General features: G+C 46.8%; 1 pseudogene; it reads left to right on the forward strand.

Moving 5' to 3' along the window:
• Nucleotides 1-8,229: 8,229 nt before the first annotated feature.
• LOC128118099 (uncharacterized) lies at nucleotides 8,230-8,356 on the forward strand (annotated as a pseudogene).
• The last annotated feature ends 5,786 nt before the right edge of the window (nucleotides 8,357-14,142 follow it).

Genomic DNA, 14,142 nt, shown 5'->3' on the forward strand with positions numbered 1-14,142 from the left:
AATTGACTTTTCCTGAAGAAGGGCTAACAGCGTGGACTGATCACTCTCTGGACATACACATTCCAGGTATTTGGAGAACAGCCTCGGGAAAGGCTTTCTCTGGAATCAGATCTCCCTTGGCCACTTTCAAGGACTAGCAGTAATAACAGTCCACATGCAAGTCTCCTGGTAAATTCCACAAGGAGACACCACCTAGGTCAGGTGGACGTTAAGTAATAGCTTTACACAATTCAGCTCGGACCCTCCTTTCTTACAGCCTTACTAACTTTATAGACTGCTAACTCTTTACCTAACCACTTCTAGGAATATTTAGATAACCTTCTGCGCTGACAGCTATGCTCAGCCAGAACCCCAGTTCAAGCCTCCCTGTAATTATCATCATTAGCAGCATCCGGCCAGGTCCATCCCCAGATGGAGGAGAGTACTTTATCAGAGATACCTCTGTATTCTCTAAGAACAGACTTAACCATCCAGGCTACCTGTTTGAGAAGGCCTGGCGGATGTGCCAATTAAGCCTTACTTCCTCCTTTCCCAAACCTTACCTCCAGTTCCAGATCTCCCTTTAACTATCACCAGAGGCATCCAGCTGTACACAGGTTGCCTAGCGACTGAGCACACTTTCCCCCACCCTGCAGAAAAACAGCAGATAGCTTGGACAGATAGGAGCCACAGGAAAAAAGAAGACAGTTTTATTTTCTCCCATTGACCTAGCAACTTTTAGATTCTTAACATTTTCTACTAATCACGTTTAAGATTATAGTTGAGCACATAAGAGCCTTCTTCTTAGATATTACCTGAATTCAGCCTTTAGTTAATTCATTTCCCCATTGGTCACTTCCCTTTGGGGTTGCAAATGATAATTAACGATTATTGCCTCCCTATGTGATTCTTATCACCCCTCCATTTGACCCTGGAAGCCTGGCTTTATATACCAGGACTTCCAGGGCACAGGGGGTCGGAGAAGAGAAAAGAGAATGGAAGAACTAGACGGGTAAGAACTTGAGAAGAACAAACTGAGATGGGGAAGAACTAGATTGAAGGCTAGAAGAGAGGACTAGAGGAACGAGATGGAAGATGAGGATGAGCCAGATGGGGAACAACAAGATGAGGAAGAACGAGATGAGGAGAGAGAAGGAGATGGGAGAGAAGATGATATGGGAAGGAACAAGATAGATGAGAACCTAGAAGGGGCAGAACAAGATGAAGGAATTAAGATAGAACCCAGAGGGGACCGCGGACAAGTGTAGAGAGAAATCAGGCAAGAAAAGACCTAAATATGAGAGCAGAATATAAGCTTGTAACTGACACAGAATAATAAAGTATATGGACTAAGGAGTTTTGTGTACATAGATTCATTTCTCCTCATCAAAGATTAATTATCAGCTGGTTGTAGATTCTTCCCGGACCCTGGGAGGGGACTATCGAGGGGCTGGACCCCCTTAGTCCCCGATAGAAACTCCTTTACAAAGTACATGTGACCATAAGGGTGGGTTCTATAGCTAAAGAATCTAGTGGTCTCTGGCTGCGATAGCATAGAGGTCATCAGGCCATAAAGTACATGTGACATCACCCCTAAGGATGGGTTCTGTGTCAGGCCTGCCGACAGTCAGCTGGGTAGCTGGGTAGAGGCGTGCAGATTGAAGAGACAATGAAGAAGACAGAAAAGAGTCAGAGGTCTGCCGGTCAATGCCAGACAGCCCCAAGTTTATTTCACATCCAGCTTATATACAGTTTTGAAAGACAGAGGTAGAACAATGCACAGCACAGGCATTTGACCACTATCTATCCTGTCTTGCGTCAAGGAGCAGGGAGTTTCATTTTCTATCTCAATGTACCTGTTGCTGGCATCAGAAGCCTACATCTAGCTAGATAGTGTGTTCCTTCTTGTGGGCTAATCAGGACTTTCTCATAGCCCTTCAAGGAGGCTCTGTGGGCTAATCAGGACTTTCTTACAATCCTTCAAGGAGACTCTGTGGGCTAATCAGAACTTTCTCACAGCCTTGGAGCAAACAAGCTTGAACTCTATTGACTCAGAATAGACTTCAGATTCAAACTGGGAAACTGAGTTAGTTGTGGGCTCCAACAGTTCTGTTAATTGAGAGCTAGGGAGGGAGAGTGTGGCATAAACATTCCAGGGGATCTGGGTGAGCTCTGCCTCTATAGTATAAGGTGGGTGAGGTCTGCTGCCACAGATAGCAAAAAGGTCACCAGGTCATTAACAATATCCACTCCTAGCCTTTGGGGCAGGAAAACCGGTATTTTATCTCCTCCATTGAGAACAGGCCTCTGTGTTTAACATTCCTAGTTCCCTAGTGCTCTGCAAGTGCAAGGACCTTTGTGCCCCCAACAGTGTGGAATATAAAAAAGTTGAACTTGTTGGACGTGGTGGCTCATGCCTGTAATCCCTGAATTTAGGAAGCAGAGACAAGAGGATCAGGAATTCAGGGACATCCTAGGCTTAAAAAGTTGAACTTTTAGACTAGGAGTGTAGTTCAGTGGTAGAGCATAGGCAAGGCCCTGGGTTCAATTTCCAGCAAACAAACAGAAAATTGGAAAGTCCCAGAAGCAGGGAGTTGGATGATGGTTGACAAGTAGTTGTAGTGGTGGAAAGGGGACAGGGAAAATGTCAGCTAAAGGAGGCAATTTAAGTTATAAGATGAACAAGTTTGCCGGGCGGTGGTGGCACACGCCTTTAATCCCAGCACTCGGGAGGCAGAGCCAGGCAGATCTCTGTGAGTTCGAGGCCAGCCTGGGCTACCAAGTGAGCTCCAGGACAGGCGCAAAGCTACACAGAGAAACCCTGTCTTGAAAAAAAAAAAAAAAAAAAAAAAAAAAAGATGAACAAGTTCTTGAGATCCATTGTATTGTGACTCTAGTTTGATAATTTCAACAACAACAACAACAAACCAGGGCCTAGAGAGATGGCTGGATGGTTAAGAGCACTTGGTACTATTCCAGAAGATCTGAGTTCATCAGGTGGCTCAGTTGTAACTCCAGATCCAGTGTAACCATTGCTTTTGGCCACTCCTGGGGCACCTGAACTCACATTTACATACCCACATGCAGACACACACACCTAGGCATAATTAAAAATAGTAAAAATAAATATATATTTTTAAAAAAGAACAAACCAAAAATCTATTGCCACACTAAATATAGTCCATCTCTCAGCTCTGCATTCATATTAGGACAAATACAAAGAAAAAAAAGGCAGAGTTTTGGCTCTGTGGTATGAAGAAAAAGGCAACATGATGGCTTCCTGGTGTTGGGTAAAGGGCGTGCTGCTCATGGCTGGCCGTAGCGGGTGGCAGCCATGCCAGCGGAGAAGCGTGCTGATTGGAAGAATCACAGCCATGGTTACCTTTTTAGAGCTTTATTGGGGGGGGAGAGAGAGGGAGAGAGGGGACGGAGGGAGAGAGAGGGAGAGAGAGAGAAAGAGAGGACAGACGGAAAGAAGGAGCGGAAAGGAAAGAGAGGGACGCACAGAGGGCCCACCCGCTTTTTAGGATGGGACGCCGTCTCAGGTTGATGATGTAATTAAGGACAGAATCCTTACACCTGGTATAGGAGATGCTGTTCTCCAGCTGTCTAGCTTCATTATCAGTCCTCAAATGACTCCTGGAAAGGGTTTCGGTTCTCTTAAGTGTATGACTTCAACAAGATGAAAGAGCCATGTTTCCAGTTGAAAGCAGATGATCAGAGCTGGGTGTGGCTCCATGCTGAAGTGCTTGACTGGGAGGTGTGGGGCCCTGTGTTGGGGTGATGGGACTAACTGAACAGTAAGCCTGCACCTGTTTTTGACAAGTTAACTTCAATATTACTAAATAAATAATAAAAGAAAGCATGCCAGTTGTGGTAATTCATGCAGATAGGATATGTTGAAGAGGGGTAGACAGGAGGATCACAAATTGGAGGCCAGCCTGGACTATACCTTGGGCCTCAAGACTCAGCTCAAGTGAGTAAAGAAAAGTGCTTGCTATCAAGCCTAAGGCTAATGAACTGAGTTTGGTTCCCAGGACCCACATGGTAGAAGAAAAGAATTTTGTGCCAGGCATGATGACATACACCTTTAATCCCAGCACTCAGGAGGCAGAGGCAGGCAGATCTCTGTGAATTTGAGGCCAGCCTGGTGTACAGAGTGAGTTCCAGGACAGCCAGTGCTACACCCTGTCTCGGAAAACAAAGCAAAAAAAAAAAAGCTTTGTACTAATGCTTCCTTCACACCCAGCAGTCTGGAGATGAGAAAGCAATGATTTAGTTCCTAGAGGCTGCAGGAAGTGGAAGTGTGTTCCTCTGTCCGTGGGTAGCTCCCCTCTATTCTGGGATTTCCTTTAATAATGGCTGAGTAACAAGGGCCCTGGGACAACCTAGCAAAAGAAAAGGAATTTTATTGTTTGATTTTCATATCTCTCTCTCTTTCTCTTTCTCTCTCTCTCTCTCTCTCTCTCTCTCTCTCTCTCTCTCTCTCACACACACACACACACACACACACACACACACACACACACACACAAATGCAAACATGATAAAATAAAAAAAATTAAAGAGAAAATAAAAAATACTTTAAGGGAGTATGACTCTGAGGTTAAGAGTACTTATGATCCAGATTTAGTTCCCAGAACCCACATGGCAGCTCACAACCATCTGTAACTCCGTATCTACAGGCTCTAATGCTCTCTTCTGGCTTCCTTGGGCCCTGCAGGCACATGTCCTTCTTACATACATGAAGGTAAACCACTAATAAAATAAAAATGAATAGCAATAATATTAAATAAGAAGAAGAAAATTTAAAATGGAAGCAGGAGGGTCAGGAATTGGAGGTCAGCATGGGCTATACAATGAGTTCTAGGCCAGTGTGGGTAACTCAGTAAGAGCATGTCATAAGTGAAAACAATAGTGGTAGAGCACTTGCCTGCCATAAGTTTGGCAAGAAGGAAAGGCAGACAAGGGAAGGAGCAATTCAGCTACAGTCCAGGCTTTATTCAGGAAAAGACCTGAAGAAGGTGGATCAGCCATCCTATCACCAGAGTAGGTCAGTTCGGGCTGTCTTTCGACCATTGCCAGTAGTCTATTGTGGAGGTACCTTTGTGGATTTCTGGGGACCTCTCTAGCACTCTGCTTCTTCCTATTCTCATGTGGTCTTCATTTACCATGGTCTCCTATTCCTTGTTCTCCCTCTCTGTTGTTGATCCAGCTGGGATATCCCGCTCCCCCAAGCTCTCTTTCCCTCGACCCTTGCCCTTCATTACCCCCCCATCCCCAGTTTTCTCATGTAGATCTCATCCATTTCTCTGTCATTGGGCAATCCCTGTGTCTTTCTTAGGGTCCTCTTTACTAGGTAGCCTCTCTGGAGTTGTGAGTTGCAGTCTGGTTATCCTTTGCTTTACATCTAGTATCCACTTATGACTGGCTATCATGATAGAACTCTCATCCAGTGTCTGATGGAAGTGGATACAGAGATCCACGCCCCAGGTGGAGCTCTGGGAGTCTAATCGGCAAGAGAGAGGAGGGATTGTATGAGCAACAGATATTGAGATCATGATTGGAAAAAGCACAGGGACAAATAACCAAACTTGTGGAAATAAATGCATGAACTGTGGACCAATAGCTGAGGAGTGCCCATGGAACTGGACCAGGCCCTCTGGATAAGTGAGACAGTTGTTTAGCTTGAACTGTTTAGGAGGCCCCCAGGCAGTGGGACCAGGACCTGTCCTTGGTGCATGAGCTAGCTGTTTGGAGCCTGGGGCCTATGCAGGGACACTTTGTTCAGCCTTGGTGTAGGGAGGAGGGGACTGGACCTGCCTCAACTGAATCTACCAGGCTAGACTGACTCCCCAGGGGAGACCTTGCCTTAGAGGAGGTAGGAATGGGGGGTGGATTGGGGGGGAGGACTGGGGAGTGGGAGGAGGGAGGACAGGGGAATCTGTGGCTGATATGTGAAATTAAGTTAGTTATTAAAAAAAAAAAAAGAAGGTGGATCACTACTGTAAGATCCAGAGAGCCTACAGATCTTTTATAAGATAGGTAAATTGTAGGGCAGAAAAGGAAAAGGGAAAGAGGACTGAAAATTTCCCTGTTTTTGCCTCATGGATTGCTGTTGCTAGGAATACCTGGAGAGCTAAAGTGAGTGGTGAGTTAAAGAATGTCAGGTGACCGATAAACATCTCTCATGGCTTTTACTGGAGATCGTCAGTGGAACAGGGAGGGCAAGAATCTAGAAAAACAAGTTACTTTAGTTTTGGAAACCAAATTACTTAGTTGTGGGAATTGTCATTGTTTAATCAAAATGGAGGAGCTTTAAAAATGATGTGGCCTTGGTTAACAGCCACCATGCAAGATGCCCTGGGTTCAATCTCCAGTACCATTTTTTAAAAAAAGGTGAAGAGGTGTATTGACATTCTATAATTAGCCCTTGTGAGGATGAGGCAAGGAAGATCACAGGTTTAAGGTCAGCCTGGGAAGCTACCAGGTCAATCTGAGTTACAGAAAAAGAGACCCTGTCTCCCTTCCAAAAATTTGCCTCAAGGTATCAAAGATTGCAGTGCAATGTGTGTAAAGCTCTGGTTCAATGCCAGCATGCCCCCCTACCTAAAAAAGACAAAACCACAACTAAAAATTGACTTATAACAATTGATACTAACTTCATATGGAATCCCAAGAGACACTTCCAAATAAGTAAAACAATTCTGGAAAAAGCAGTACAGAGTCAGAAAACACTTCTCAAATTCCAAATACTGCTGAGTAACATATATTACAGTGAAGCACTGGATGACAGAGAGAGAAACTGATGAAACACAATAGTGAGTCCAGAAAAACATCTCCCCAGTATATGGTAGCATGACTTTTGACAGGGCTATCAAAACTACAAACTAGAAAAGGACAGTTCTTTTAAAAATAGTTTCAGGGAGCTTCAAACAAAATAGTTTCAGCAAAACCAGTTACCTACATGCAAAAGAAAAAAGCTCAGGACTGGAGAGCAGGTTCATCAGTTAAGAGTACAAAATGCTCTTATGGAAGACAGTTCAGCTCACAACTTGAAAGGAACGGATGCCCTCTTCTGGCCTCCTCAGCCACCTGCACTTCCCTCAGCATACACATAATTAAGAAGAAAATATTTTTTAATTAAGTTAAATTCTTCACACTATACATAAATATTTGTCATTGTTTTAATTTTAATTTTATTATTTTTATGTGTATGGGTGTTTTGTCTGCATGTATTTCTGCATACCATGTACATACATACCTGGTGCTCATGAAGGCCAGAAGAGGACATTGGATCCCCAGGAACTGTAGTTACAGTCATGAGTTATCCTGTGGATTTCTAGGAATCTAATCCAGGCCCTCTTGAAGAGCATGTAGTGCTTTTAACTGATGACCCATCTTTCCAGCCCTGACAGCTTACTTTTTTATTTGTACTACTGCTTCACTTTTAAATAGTCTCCTTGCAACTTTGCACCCTCTGTGTGCCTATTTCAATTCCTTGAATAAGACACCAAGAACCTGGAAGCACTCAATCCAGATAGTGACCCTTGGTAATGTATTAGACATTGCTATGGGCCCATGGGGAAGCAGAGCATCTTTTTTTTTTTTTTTTTTTTTTTTTTTTTTGGTTTTTCGAGACAAGGTTTCTCTGTGTAGCTTTGCACCTTTCCTGGAACTCACTCTGTAGCCCAGGCTGGCCTCGAACTCACAGAGATCCACCTGCCTCTGCCTCCCGAGTGCTGGGATTAAAGGCGTGCGCCACCACCGCCCGGCTGAAGCAGAGCATCTTAGTGACAAGATCACGTGGCAGAGAGGCTGCTCACATCAGCTGTGATGGTAGTCTCAGCACTCTGGAGGCTAAGACATTAGACATTCAAGACCAGTCTAGAGGCTGTATTAGAATACAGGGTGAGATTCTGTCTCAAACAAAACAAAACAAAAATGCCAAAGCACACATACAGGGGCTGCAGATATAGCTCAGCAAGACAGCATTTGCCTAGCCTCTATGAGGGTCTGGGATCACACACAAAAATATACATAGAAGCCATCCAGTGGCAGTACATGCCTTTAAATCGCAGCACTCAGGAGGCAGAAGCAGGAAGTTCTCTGAGTTTGAGGCCAGCCTGGTATACAGAGCGAATTCCAGGACAGCCAGGACTGTTACACAGAGAAACCATGTCTCAAAAAACTAACACACACACACACACACACACACACACACACACACACACACACACACACACACGCACGCAAACAATTAAGCTGACCAGATCTCTTTCCCCCATGGGGGCCTGGTGTACAAACAACACACTTTTTTGGAGTGAATTCAACCTATTGCTTATATGGGCTACCCTAAGGGACCTGGCAGACAATTTTCTGATGGCTTTTCAAGTCTCTGATTGTCAGGGACAAGGACAGAATCTCTAAGGACAGGCAACTAGATCATCTTACAGTCAGGTTGCCTAGCAACAGGACATTGAGGCAGAGCCCTTGACCCTTTCACCCTGTAAACATCCTATACAAACATCCTGTTAGCTTGCCCCACCTTATGCAGATGACAGCTTCTTGCTCCCCCCACCCTGCAGGAAATACCTTGGTGTATTTCTTTGTATCTCCTGTCCCTATCATTCCGTCCTTAGGGTGGTCAAGAACCCATTGAAGCCCTGCAGGCGGGGCAAACTGGCACCCAACGTGGATGAAACCACCTCTTGAGGATTCGGAACGTCATCTCCCGGAGGAAGACCAAGGCCTTGGTGAAGTTGTTGGATCCCCCTGAAATCGCCCAGTTCAGGATGCGATCCCAGAGGAGGGCGGAGACAACACAGGTAAGAAAGTGACGAGCCATGGGACAGGCAATTTCGTCACGAGATTTATTTATCTGGCCTAAAAGAGCCCCTCAAGATACAAGGAACTAGGGTAAAGAAAAAAGATCTTAAAGCCTTTTTTGATTATATTATAGACACATGTCCTTGGTTCCCCCAAGAAGGAACCATAGATGAAAAAAGTTGGGCACGTCTCAGGGACTGTTTAGATGATTACTACAGGACTTTTGGACTAGAGAAGGTTCCCATCACCACATTTTCTTACTGGAAGCTTATTAATGACATTCTTAGGGTCTATAAATATTCCCCTGACATACAAGAGCTTATTAATATAGGAGAAAAAATCTTCAAAGAAGCCTTTCGCTCCCCCTCTACCTGCCCTAAGACTCCCCGAGCGCTTTCTGGTCCGCCTTCAGTCTGTCCCTCAGTTCACGACCTGCGCTCTATGGAAGAGGGGATGCTCACGACTTTTAAACCTAACAATCCCCAGGAGTCTGCTTTTGCCCATCCTCATCCCTCTGTTAATTTGACCTCTAACTCCCCTCTAGACTCCACCGAGGAGGCTTCCCTAGAGAAAGGGGTGGCCCGTTACCATAATCCAGACTGCCCCCCCTGCAAAAATCTCCCCTTAACACAGGAGTCCTTGGGCCCTTTTATACCACCTCAAAAATCTCCGGCAGTTCCCCCTTCCACAATGCTCCCTCCCTATGTTTCTCCGTCTTCCCATTTTTGTGGGCCTATTCTTGATGAGTTGGCTCCCCCTGTCCCAGATCTTGGTTCACTGCGACGGGCTCCAGGCTCGCAGGGAACATGTTGAGCTTTTAAGGGAATTGAAAACTCTTGACAAAGAGCTTAAAGATCTTGCCCTTGAAGTGGTGGCTCCCGGTCCACTAAAACCATCTCAAAAATCTAGTAAAACAAAGAGTAAGCCTCAGCCTGTCCTGGCATTTCCTGTTACCAGGAGCCAGACCTCTGGGGACTCATCTGAGGCGGCCGCCCAGAGTGGCCCCTCAGGGGGTTTGGAAGATCAAAATGAGGAGGGGGAAGAGGGGGAGGAGGAGGAGGAGCCGTCACCAGAGGACCCCCCGCCAGGACAGACTTATCACAAATTAAATTTCCGCCTAGTTGAAAAGCTGAAATCGGCCTGTGCTCAGTATGGTCCTACAGCTCCTTTTATATTAGCCTTGGTGGAAAACTAGAGCGAACATTGGTTGACTCCCTAATGACTGGTATTTTCTTGCCCATGTGGCTCTTTCTGGGGGTGACTCTGTCCTCTGGAAAACAGAATTTACAGAAAATTGTTGAGAAGTTGTTCAAAAAAATATTGAACAGCCGTCCTCAAAAACTTGGACACTAAAGAAACTCCTCGGCAACCCCCCTTACGATACAAATGCAGCAGAGGCAAAATTCCCTCCTGGCCTCCTGGCCCAGATTCAAAATGAGGGGGTCCGGGCCTGGAAACGCCTGCCCCAAAAGGTTTCGGCTACCACCTCATTAGCAAAGATTTGTCAGGGCCCTGATGAACCTTTTAGTGAATTTGTCTCTGGTTTAAATGATGCAGCTGAGAGACTTTTTGGGCCGAACGAACACGAAAGCAACTTTGTTAAACACTTGGCCTTTGAAAATGCAAACCCTGCCTGCCAGGAAGTCCTCCGCCCTCATAAAAACAGAGCATAAAACGAGCGGACCTGTCTGAATACGTGAGACTCTGTTCAGGTGTTGCGCTGCCCATGCCATGGGATTAGCTATAGGGCTTCACAACAGCCTGGAGCCCGCACCTGTTATTTCTGTAAACAACCCGGACATTTCACTAGGGAATGTCCCCAGAAAGGTCACAGCCTCGTGCCCTTAGCCCAGCCGGCTCAGGAGGCCGCCTCTATGAGGCCCCTGCCTTCCACTCTCTGCCCCCCACTGCAACAAGGGCCGTCATTGGGCTACAGAATGCAGGTCAAAAGTCAATTATCTTGGTCAGCCCCTTACTCCTCGGGTGCCGGGAAACTTCCAAAGGGGCCAGCCCCTGGCCCCAATGCCTCCAAGAGCGCACCCTGGGGCCTTGAGGTCTGCTCACCTCCTGCCTGCCCAGCCTCAACAAATTCTCCTGCCCCAGTTCCATTCTCCTCCCTCTGGAGAGCAACTCCAGGCAGTGCCGGATTGGACTTGTGTGCCGCCGCCAAAACAGTATTAAGCTCCCTTGAAGGGGCTCAGGTCATCCCTACAGGGGTGACAGGGCCCTTACCTCCTAATGTTTGCGCGCTTGTCCTTGGCCGTGCTTCTGCAGCCCTCCGAGGGGTCCAGGTCTACCCTGGCATAATAGATAGTGATTTCACAGATGAAATTAAGATTCTGGCCACTGCTGTAAATGGCATGGTCACGATTCCTCAAGGTACATGCTTGGCACAGTTAGTTCCTCTACCCTCCTCTGTCTGTGATAATCCCTCAATTACAAACACCCCTCGAGGGTCAGCTGGATTGGGCTCCTCGGACGCCTACTGGGTCCAGCCTGTTACTCAGGATCGCCCTACTCTCACCCTTACTATAGAGGGAAAGAAGTTTCAGGGTATCTTGGATACAGGGGCAGACACCACAGTCATTTCACAGTCTCACTGGCTGTCCAATTGGCCACTGGTTCCATCCCTCACCGATTTAAAAGGAATCGGTCAGTCTAATAATCCTTTAATTAGTTCAAGGACACTTTCCTGGAAGGACGAGGAAGGAGACCAGGGAGGGGACTGTCACTCCTTTTGTGGTTCCGGGCCTGCCTGTTAATCTTTAGGGAAGGGACATACTTTCACAAATGCAAGTAATCTTATATAGCCCAAACTCTACAGTCACACAACAAATGCTACGGATGAATTATATCCCTGGCACAGGCTTGGGCAAGGCAGCTCAGGGGAGAGTCCAACCAATTCAGCCCATTCCCAAGGAGGATAGACATGGCCTGGGATATTCTGGTTTTTAGTAGCGGCCACTGACCCTCCTGTACCCCATGCAGACAAAATTACCCGGATGACCCAGACCCCTGTCTGGGTGGAACAGTGGCCCCTTACTCAAGAAAAGCTACAGGCCGCCACTATGCTTGTACAGGAGCAGCTTATGGCTGGCCACATTGAGCCTTCCAACTCCCCTTGGAAAACACCTATATTTGTTATCAAAAAGAAGTCAGGAAAATGGAGGCTCCTTCAAGACTTAAGGGCAGTAAATAAGGTAATGAGGCCTAAGGGGGCACTTCAGCCTGGATTGCCTTTGACTGTGGCTATTCCTGCTAAATTTTACAACATGGTCATTGACCTTAAAGATTGTTTCTTTACTATTCCCTTGCACCCCGAGGACAGAGCCTACTTTGCATTCAGCCTTCCCCGCCCCAGCTACCAATGGAAGGTATTACCCCAGGGCATGGCCAACAGTCCTACTCTCTGCCAGAAATTCGTGGCTCAGGCTGTGGACCCTGTCAGACTTAATTGGCCCCAGATAGATATATCTTACACTACATGGATGACCTTCTCCTCGCTGCACCTGACCCCATCTCCCTTGAGCGATGTTTTTCAGAATTCAGTAGAGTCCTTAATGGATTGGGACTACAGATTGCTCCAGATAAGGTCCAAACCCAGGACCCTTTCAGTTACCTGGGGTTGGAACTCCATTCAAACCGGGTCCTCGTTCCTCGCGTCCAGTTACGCACTGACCATCTCCATACCCTAAATGATTTCCAACAATTGCTCGGCCATATCCAATGGCTTAGGCCTTATCTTAAACTTCCTACGGATTCTCTCCTTCCCCTCTACGAGATCCTCCGGGGCGACCCTGACCCCACATCACCCCGTGTGCTTTCCCCTGCAGCCAACTTTCCCCTGCAGCCAACGAGGCTTTGATTCAGATAGCCATTGCCATTAACCAACAGTCTTGTTTTCAGATTTCTGATTCTTGCCTTTTCTGCCTTGGGGAAACCAGCTAAGATAAAGACAGACAATGGCCCTGCTTATACCAGCACAGGCTTCAAAAAATTTTGTGATAGTCTACAAATTATTCATACCACAGGGATACCTTACAATCCCCAGGGACAGGGCATAATAGAACGAGCCCACCAGACCCTAAAGACCTGGTTGGCTCGCCTCAAGTCTTCTAACCTTCATTTTACCTCCCCCAGAGATCAATTGAGCCATGCTCTGTTTGTTCTCAACTTCCTCACCTTAGATGCTGCAGGGCACTCTGCCGCTGACAGGCACTGGCACCCTTTTCCAGATGCCACCCGGCCACTAGCCATGTGGCGAGATCCCCTCATGGGGCGTTGGAAGGGCCCCGATCCGGTCCTTATTTGGGGACGAGGTTTGGCCTGCATTCTTGACCAGATACACTCTGCTCCCAGATGGTTACCAGAATGCCTGGTTAGAGCTGTAAATATACCTGATCTGCCCAGGAGAGATAGCCCCTCTCCTGAGGAAACTTCTTCTGTTTCAAATGCTGTCCCTCCGGCAAGCCCTCCAGGCTGTTGTCCTCGCCCACAGCAACACCCACCAGCCCTTTAGCTCTGTTATCACTCTGCTCAGAGTTCCTGTGGGGGGACAGTGGGAACTTTACAGTAAACTGTGTTTGAGACCTTTAACACAGTATACAAGTCCCATAGTCAATCACGTTCTGGGCTGAGCAGGGACACTGCTTGTCACAAATCCAGTCTGACAGCAGGGGTCATGTTTTCAAGGGCAGTGCTGAATTTTCATCCAAGGTGTCAGAAAGACTTGTCGGACTTGCTGGCCTTGGTGTCACAGGCGGTCATAGCCATGTTGGGCCAGCTTGACACAGTCTGTGGCTGGCAGGTAGCACAGCAAACAGGGTAGCACCAGAGATGCCACTCAGGGCACTTAGGTCCCTTCCACCTAGACTAACTTATTATTCCTCAGGTCAATTCCTAGATCTCTAGGAAGAGAAGCCGCGCTGAGATGACTGCCTTGACAGGAGCCTGTTACTGCTATCACCTTAGCAGTCCTTCTGGGGTTTGGAGCAACGGGAACAGGCACAGGAATTGCCTCTCTGGTCCTGTCCAACCAACATTACTCTGAACTTCAACTGTCTATAGACGAGGATATTGCCCAATTTGAACAGGGAATTTCTGCCCTTGAGACATCCCTTTCCTCCCTAGCTGAGGTAGTTTTACAGAACAGGAGAGGCCTGGATCTCCTCTTTCTACAACAGGATGGCCTTTGTACTGGGCTCAAAGAGGAATGTTGCTTCTTTAGAGACCACACCGGGGTAGTCAGGGACAGTATGGTAGGTTAGAAAAGGACTAGAAAAAGAGAAAAAGAAAAGGAGAACAAGAGCTTGGGTGGTTCCAGAATTGGTTTTC

The sequence above is a fragment of the Peromyscus californicus genome, unplaced genomic scaffold (genome assembly GCF_007827085.1).
Source record: "Peromyscus californicus insignis strain IS unplaced genomic scaffold, ASM782708v3 Scaffold_10__1_contigs__length_136768540, whole genome shotgun sequence".
In the NCBI taxonomy this organism is placed as follows: Eukaryota; Metazoa; Chordata; class Mammalia; order Rodentia; family Cricetidae; genus Peromyscus; species Peromyscus californicus.